The sequence below is a fragment of the Anas acuta genome, chromosome Z, assembly GCF_963932015.1.
Source record: "Anas acuta chromosome Z, bAnaAcu1.1, whole genome shotgun sequence".
Classification (NCBI taxonomy): Eukaryota; Metazoa; Chordata; class Aves; order Anseriformes; family Anatidae; genus Anas; species Anas acuta.
The window spans coordinates 1,968,453-1,977,926 of record NC_089017.1 but is presented as its reverse complement, the minus strand read 5'-3'; the positions used below and the strand labels follow the sequence as shown (position 1 = coordinate 1,977,926).

Below are 9,474 nucleotides of genomic sequence, written 5' to 3'. Positions count from 1 at the left end.
CCAACAGTGCTAATGTCAAATGTACTTTGCTTGAAGTGCACTAGAAAGGAAAAATCACCTTAACAAGGATCAACATTACATGCTAAAGGACTTGTACTAAACTACATTGATTAACTTCAAAGATAGAGAGAAAATATGTACACATTCCAGGCTGTCATTTTTAAGGTACTGTGAGATTCTGTAGGAGTTCCCCAAAAGCTGCTGTATCAGAAGAATCATGATTGCTTGCCAGTATAAACCATGGTCAGACCTTTAGCTTCTGTTTGTCATGGGCTTCCTGGGGACAAAGGGATATGTCCAAGATTAGAATCATGGATTAGAATCACGATCCTGAAATTTTCTTTACTCATTGGAAGACATGACTAGGAAATAAAGTTATTGCATTCAAAGGCTCAAAAGCATGCTGCAGTGTCAAGGGGATTTTGCATGAACAGTCAAAATAAAAGCATTTCCACATTACGTAAACCATTTTCCCAACTCCCATTGATTACAGCAGTGCCCTTGTGTGTCCTTAAGGATTCAGACAGGATACCTCATAACTGTGAACAGTTACAGCTGAAGCAGTCCTCTTGCTGTCAGTGGGGATGTTGAACAAGTAGTGGTTCCCTGGAATGAATAAGCAGTCCACAGCTGGTTCTACACCTCCTCAGTAAGCAATAAAACAGAAGTCAAAACCTGTGGATGTGAAGACCCTGCGCTCTGCTCACTCCAGCAATAAACAAGGAAATTTTACAGTGACACGCTGAATGGGTTTTTCATCACTGCACTTGTGCTGAGAGACTGAGTTGGACTCAGTTCAGGTAGCAGACCCATTTTAGTGAAACAATGCTTTGGGGCTTATATTAGAGGGCAAAATAAAACATAATGCTTCCCTATCTCCAGCTTTAGAAGCAACTCTTGCTGTGTTTTTCAACCTCGTTTTGAGGTTTCTATTGGCAGAACATCAGTCACTTTATTTCTACAACACCAATCTTCATAGCTTTAAGTGCTTCATACAAGCCAGTAACATCACAATTTTGAACACCAGCTGACAAATTATGCATTCAAAAAACATGTCTCAGTTCTTTGTTTCAAAACCTAGTTATCTCATTTAATTTAAAGCTTTTTTTTTTTTTTTTTTTTTTTTTTTAATAACTCCTTGTAGGTTGCATGGTTAATTTACAAACAGTGTTCATACAGCAGCAAATGTTACTACATGTGCAAATGTGCTGCTTTGCTCTGTTGCTGTACCTCATACAAACATATGATAAATATAAATATATTTATAGCACATGCATATTTTGAATCCTATACATACATATCCAAAGCAGGAGTTGAATACACTAAATGAGAGACACAAGTTCTTACTGATTTTCTCTTGCACTTTTATTTCCTTATCAATTTGCTTTGTAGTGTCCTTTGTTAAATAAACTGTGCAATTCATGATTTAAGGTGTTATTCCATATAAGCTGTCTTTTAAATAAAAAACAAAAAACAAAAAACAAAACAAAACAAAACAAAATAATCTTGCTGCCATTTTTTCCAGAGATGATGTGCACTTTACTTGAGAAAACTCCTGCAGAAGTCAGTGGTTTCTTGTTTGAACAAGGGCATTGGTATCATCTTGGTATAGTTTTCTAACCGATGGCCTTGAATTTGTCACAGTGGTGCAGACATCTCCCATACAGTTAAGAGAGAAAGCACAGACCATCCAAGTGTGGTTCAGAGAAATTAAGTGCCAGTGACTGCATGATAACTTGCATATCTCCATGAACTTAACTTCAACAGATGAGACAGGAGGACACTCACAGGTGTAACATGGGAGACACAGAAAGGCAGGTATGAATCCAAGCTGAAGAGAGTACCACTCTCCACTTGACATCAACAGTCTTCTTAAAGCAGACTGGTTGAAAGAGATTGAAGCTTTCTTTCCAGTTTATCCTGGTGGTCACAATATTTCCTTGAGAAATGGGAGAAAACACCCTCAAAAACTTCCATCAGACCGAGTTAGAGATTCTGCATCCCAAGTAAGCTTCATTATCCCTTTCCTGAACAGAAACAGTTCTCTAGCCTATGCATTGCAGCTGGTCTATTTAATCTTACCAGAAAGGCATAGATGTCATGTTGGACCAAAAAACAAGCAAGCAAGAGTGAGTTAATCTCACAGAGATATCTTCCTGGATTTTACAGCCTCTTTTTATTTCTGTTTACATGTTATATCAAGGGATACTATCTCTTAGTACTGAACAATTAAATCCAGATTCTGCCTGATTATTCTGCCTCTAGCTTGAACATTTTATGTTGTTTTATTGCACAGTGACCCAGATTTAGCAGCAGTGATAGAATATGTACTGCCCCCTGGCTATTCCTTAATATGGTTGGTACAGCACATTTTTGGAAGTGAAAGCTGTGGCTTCCTTCACCTACATCTGAAGACAGGTCTGAAACCAGTTTTAGCATATCCTAGGATAGCATACAGACTATGGACCAGTGATATAAAACCACAGCTTTAAACAAACACCAGAGATTATTCCTTGACAGGGCAGCTGTATGTGACAGACCACCGAGACAGGGGAGTCAAAAACAGTACAAGGGGTTGGTAACTATATCTGATACCACTAGCTAGACTTTCATGCCTTGACCACCGGACCAAAAATAATTCCTCGTGCATTTGATATTCATGGCTATAATAATCTATCTGTAGTTTATTCTTCAATGTGCTGTGTCGACACTTTTTTCTGTCAATATATTACCAACTCTTTTTTTCAAAAGGAGTTTTCTATTCCATTTAGCAAACTAACTTAAAAGGAGAAGAGTAAAAGATTCATTGAAGGCAAAAACCAAGTAACTGTATAATCCAAAAAGTAGTTTGTCACAGCAGATATATCTCTATTTGCACTTCTGCTATTATTAACATGTGCACTTAGAAACATGAAAAAAAAATAAAAAATTAAGGACATATTTTTGCGGAGCCCTAAAGCTGATTAAATCAAATGCAGATGTGGAATTGGTGCAAAACAGATGCTGAAAAGCCATGTCAATATCCTAAAGGAATCCATTCCCTATCAGAAAGAAACTTTATTTCTACTATAAAGAATTTGATTACGTATTGTTATACCAAATGTGATTAATGTTTTGTGGTGATTAATCAACTGCAAAATATATAATTATGCCATCTGTATTTTTCCAGCTTATTGTCACTTAAGAATTCCACTGGGGAGTGGGAGGTGGGATAATGAGTACTGGTGGCATTTATAGTGCTTAAAACCATACTCCGAAAGCCTGGGGAATCTAGTAACAAAAAGAACTGGCATTTATTCTAATAGCAAAACCTCTAAGCATATTAAGTAAGAACCCAGAAGACTCATTGGCTTGATAGCTACTTATGTAGAAGACCCAGTTATGGGGTTCGGATGGCCAGGGACCATGAGAGCTTGCTCCAATTCAAAGGTAACCCATTAAGCCCCCAGGGGAGCACTCAGAAATTGGCTTTCGGACCACCTCCTGCTGGCTGATTTATGAAACAGCCCTTACACTGATGCAAGGATCATCATCCTTGCATCAGTGTTTTTTGTGGTTACAGGCGAAGTGAGGCATGTTTCCAGTGGTAGTTGAGAGCAAAGAATAACACCAACTACTTAACATGTTAAAACAACTTCTTTTTTTCCTTCTGTGAGCAAAACACTGGGGTACATTCACACCCAAACTAAGGCCCACAAAGTTACCTATCAAACTGGAGAGCTGCTTTTCAAACACATCATGCAGAATTAATATATATATATATTTAAAAAAAAAAAAGAAAAAAAAAAAAAAAGAAAAAAAAAAGATGTAAAAGTAAAGGTTCCATAGACAAGTTGGTCCCAACCACACCATACGTGAGTGATCTGTATCAGACTTTTATCCACTCTCAAATTAAAACAACATTTGGGAGATTCATCTTTAGTGTGCTTGGTGCTTGCAGATGGAAGAAAGTGTGAAGACTGAATCCAGAGTCTTAAAGATTCCCAAGTCCATAAGAAAAATCATTCTGGTTACATTTTGTAGCCTACTTTATTTCCAACAATTAATTATCTTGTGAGGTTTGATAGGTTGTGTATTTGTGTGTGTGTGTGTGTGGTTTGCTTTGTTTTATTGATACAAAGACTATGTAGAACATAGTTTAATTATTCTTCCCTTTTTCTGCCTTAGTTAGCATTGTTGTAAATTAACATGTAATACTCCTAGTTCTTTACTGTGAAAGTGATTTCGATGACTGTGGAAATCAATTTTCAGCTTGTTATGCAGTCTCAGAGTTTCCATGTGGCTTTGGGCAAACACATTAAGTACAAACTTCAGAATCACCTACTTGCCAGAGGCATTTGCATCCTTGGTATGCTAAGAGGCACACATTCCGGGGCTGGGTGAATAGACTTTCTGCTGATTCAACAAGGAGCTAAACCTGGATAAGCTTGAGATCTGGGCCCATGTGAACCTAATGAGGTTCAACAAGTCCAAGTGCATGGTGCTGCACTTGGGTTGGGGCAATCCCAGACATGAGCACAGACTGGGAGAAGAGCTCATTAAGAGCAGCTCTGCAGAGAAGGATTTGGGGGCTCTGGTGGACAAAAAGCTTGACATGAGCCAACAGTGTGTGCTTGCAGACCAGAAGGCCAAGAACTGTAGGTCTGGCATTTTTAAAAAGCTTGTCAAATAGACAAATGCCAATATAAAATTCTAAAAAGAGGGAAATGTGCTCATACATAGTCATCTAGGGAATTTTTGACTATTCAGTGGTAGCTGTTAGCACTCAATTGTAATTTCAGAAGACCATGGGAACTCAGCAATGTGGTATCATATTTACCATCTCCTCTGCTCCACTCTGTGGTTATCTTGGGTGTCAGGAATACCATGGGCTCTGACAATACATGGTTGTTTAGGTATTTATGTACTCACCTTATGGCTTTCAGTATATGATCCTTCATATCTGTCAGCCTTTCAAATCTCCCTGAAAAATTGCAGCTTTAGCTCCCTTCTTATTTTCTCTCCCTTGAGCATTTAACTTGTAACACCTGTGTATGAGGTCTGTCCTTCCTGGTTGGTCTTAGCTCATTCAGGCCTCTTGCAACTCTTCAATAAAATCATAGTGATGTTACTGAAGTTAGTCTGCAGCATAACTCATGAATCAGAAGAGAGGTACAGGCTGTTAAAGGAAGAAGAGGATTCTGCTAATATGAACACATGTTTAGGTAATGAGCAATAACAGGGGAAAAAATAAAGTACAATAAAGGCTGCATGACAGTTTGAGCTTGGATGATATATACTTGGCTTTAAAGTTGCCTCAGTGTTTTTTTTTTTTTTTTTGTGGCTGGCAGCTAGTTTGGATGCAACAGAACCTGGTGTAATTGTTAAGTATCAGTACAATTATGTTTTAGGATCAGGCACCTTTTTAATGTTCTTTCTGATTTAAAAATAAATAAATAGGAAAAAAGAGATGGAGAGAAATATAAAACCAAATAAAATATACTTCTAAAAATAAAGAACAGAAAAAGAAAATGAAAAGACAAAAGTATCTGGAATTATACTACTCCATCTAACATGAGACGGTTGGGTAGATGTAGTATCCTATTTTGCCTTCTTCCTTCTCATTCTTTCCTTTTCAAGGCTCCTTCAAATTGCAGAACTTTCTGAGCAACAGCAGCAGCTAATCTTGACATATCACCTTTGTCACTTTATGTTCCTTTCTTAAATATTAACAACTTATTAGTCAAAACTATTGCTCTTATGCTATTTTTGATACAGTTTGGATTAAAAAAAAATAATTCATTAGAAGTGTGTGTGTATATGTAAGTGAAGTAGTAATCAGTGAATGTGTATTATCAGCGGAAGTATTTGTGAATGAAGATAAGAGCATTAAATCTAAGTTAGAAAAGTGGTTACTGAAGGATCCTTTTATCATCAAATAAAACAAATACCACAAAAGGATGATTCAGACCGCTGGTGATTTTGCCTGGAATTTGCACCCTAATTGTTACCTTAATAGAAACAAGGAACAGTTGCATTGATTTCAGCGGTGATGAGATTTTTAATTTACTGCAGGGAAGTGAGAAGAAAAGTTGGTTCCAACATGCCATCTGTATTCCAGCCATCGTTTCAATACAAAATGCTGAAATTCTGAAGATGGGACAAAGCACTATGAAATATACTGCAGGGAAACCACCTACGCTTTTCTATGGCTGGAAGCGAAGAAGAAAAGCCTGATGACACAAAAGGTCATTTCCATTGCTAATTTTTGTGATTTCCTGATGGTCCTTTTCTACAAGTCTTGATTAAATATTCAGAAATATCATTACTTATACATAAACCTAATCATTTAAAGGTGCTTCAAATAGAGCAGACTACAAACACTTTGTTAAAGGAAGGAGACATTCAAAAAGTACTGTTATCTTTGAATCCCAATTAGGCTACACCATTAACGAAATATACTGCAATTAAGTTTACATCCACTGGATGGAACTTGTTGCCAGATAACATGAATCAGTAAAATGTTTTTTTCTTTCATTCTATCATGATTATTTTCACAGTATGAGTTCATCATTTCAGATAAAATGCAGTCAAATATTATTGAATTTTGAAATAATATAATTAAATAATTATCAGTTCAAACTTACAATTAGAAATGAAAACAAATACCAAAGCTATATGTTGAAAAGGCATTCTATTTATTTATTTATTTATTTTCAGATGGATATTTGTCCCAGGACTGTTAATTCCAAGAGTGCTATGATGAGGGAAACATATACTTCTCTTAATTTCACTATAATAAGGACCTACATGATTTCAGACCATCTCCATATGCCTCAAGCTTGATCCTTGTACTGTTCCATTATTCATTTTTTTTTTACCTTCAGAGTGCCAAATTAAAATAATTTCTTCAGTCTTGTACTTTAACATACCTAGTCTAGCTCCAGTTATGGAATATACACTACCTCTCAAACTCTCACTCCAGCATAAAAATGCTGTCTTAAAGCTGATGCTTCCTTCTCTCCCTTTCATTTCTTCTAGATTTAGCTTTCTCCCCATTAGCAAGCTCCCAGCTCTCTGCACAGGAAGCTACTGTTCTAATTGAACGCGCTTTACAAATCGCACAATTGCCAGTATGGTGTCCTAGTGTTATATGTATTCCAAGTTTGAAAACACACTTTCAGCAAAAAATGTGCTGTAGTCAACTTTTCAGTCCCTTTGCCTTGTTTCCATCATGAATCATATGTCCCATCTTCCTCTTCAGCCTGCTAGTACATTTGTGTGTTATGGAAATCACAGATTTTTTGGGTTCCTCCTGACTTTGAATGCTAAGCGCTTTTCTTTCTGGAAACCATCCTGGGCTTGACTATGACAGTGCTAAACAGGCTTTTTATTTCAGCTGAAGGTCTGCCTCCTGTGTTTGCTGAGCACTGGTGCCCACCTTGTGATTTTTAGCAGAAAGCTCAATAGACTGTGAATTAATTAGTTTGGGATTTACTGCAGGCCAGAATGAGACACGCACAAAGATATTTTAAATTGTTGGCTCTTGCTGGCACTCGGCATGATTTTGATTCACATCCACCTGACTTGCCTGAACATCTTGGCTACAGGTGGCTGTGTTTGGACTAGTTCATTTATAAATCCTATCAGAAAACTAAGGTTACCCTCCACAGACCTCTGCTAAAGAGAAAGAAAAAAAAAAAAAAAAAAACACGTTTATAATTCAATAGTATAAACTCAAAGCCAATGGTTAATTTTCCTGGATACATAGTATGATTAAGCACACAGAGAAGGATCTCTTCTCTACTTGAGCTTTTTTTCTGAGTCACCGTAACTCTTGTGGGTCATTCACAACATGACATGTAATAAGGGCTGACTACTCAACAGTTTTGGTGACAATGGTCAGTTCTTTTATTTTATTTTTTCCAAATAATTCATCATAGACTCCGATATCTCAAAACAACAGAAAGAACTAAAGGTTCTGAGGGATAACATAGCAAGAGTAGTGACACATAATATACCTTGTGAGTGAGTAAGAACTGATAGTTTCTTGAAAGGAACAAAATCATCCCCGGCAAGTGTCAGGTTCCTTGAGGTGTGAAATCCAGAAAGCACCATAAATGATCACCTCCCTCAAAAAACAGCAAATGAACTGACTCACCCTGACTTAGAGCAGTGCAAATATAGGTTTGTTCCAAAGAGATGGCATACTGAAAAAAAAAAATGGTCTAAGTAAGAGTACATTCACAGGAATTAAATTTATCCCCTAACTATACCCTCTAACATCAGAACCTTGTTCTGATGGTGATGGCTCATACTCTCCATCTTATTTGAAAAGTCCCAGCAGTCAGGTGAAGTCCCTGATGACTGGAAAAAGGGATTTTTCCATTTTTTAAAAAGGTAGAAAAGAGGACACAGACAACTACAGACCAGTGAGCCTCACCTTTGTGCCTGGCAATATCATGGAACAGATCCTCCTGGAAGCAATGTCAAGGAGGTGATTGATTCAAGACAGCCATCATGGCTTCAACAAGGACAAATCTGGTGGCCTATTATGTTGGAGTGACTCCATCAGTTGACAAGGGAAGACTGACTGATGTCATCTACCTGGATTTCTGTAAGGCCTTTTACACAGTCCCAGTCCCACATGACATCCTGGTCTCTAAATTGGACATAGAAGGATTTGAAGGGTGGACTATGGTGGATAAGGAAATGGCTTGGAGGCTATACTCAGAGAGTTATGGTCAATGGCTCTATGTCAAAGTGGAGGCCTGTAACAAGTGATGTCCCTTAGGGGGTCTGTCTTGGGGCCAATGCTGTTTAATACCTTTATCAATGACAGGCAGCGGGATCAAGTGGACTCTCAGTGAGTTTGTATATGACACCAAGCTGTGTGGTGCAGTTGGATGAGGCCCTGAGCAACCTAATATTGTGGGTGGCGTCCTTGTCTTTGGCAGGGAGATTGGAACTAGATGATATTTAAGGTACTTTCCAAACCAAGTCACTCTGTGATTCTATGATATTACCACAGATCCCAGCCTTTTCACTGGTTTGGTGCTATAATATGCTAGACTTGGACAAACACATGTACAAATTTTGAAAGTCACTTTAGTCAGGGGTTCCAGTACTGCACCCCAAGTTGATACTAAAATTTTTTAATCCTCTCCCTTCTCCCTCCCACCCCTCTCTGCCCCTTCCCTTTCCTTTCTTTCCCTTTTTCTGCATTACTTATCCTGTGAGGTTTATGGTTTCTGCTATCACATAACTACAAAAAAGCTAAGGATTAGTAAGTAAACTCATGAGTCATTTCTTCAAGAAAAACATACCTTTGTATTAAAAAACAAAGTTTTAAAATAGTTCATAAAACATTTTAAGTAACTTATTAATAGCTAATCATTTTAGTTGGCAACCCCTTTGGCAAAGGAGTATAAATACATATTTAGAGAAAAAAAAATACTTTTCAAACATAAAATTCTCTCTTTCAATTTTTTATCA

At 37.4% G+C, this 9,474-nt stretch overlaps 1 long non-coding RNA gene across 1 annotated transcript; it reads left to right on the top strand.

The window, feature by feature from the left end:
• Nucleotides 1–5,079: 5,079 nt before the first annotated feature.
• On the top strand, nt 5,080–7,899 carry LOC137848226 (uncharacterized). Its single transcript, XR_011091228.1, has 3 exons — nt 5,080–5,204; nt 6,055–6,227; nt 6,700–7,899. It is a non-coding gene; the product is annotated as an uncharacterized lncRNA (long non-coding RNA).
• Nucleotides 7,900–9,474: the final 1,575 nt, after the last annotated feature.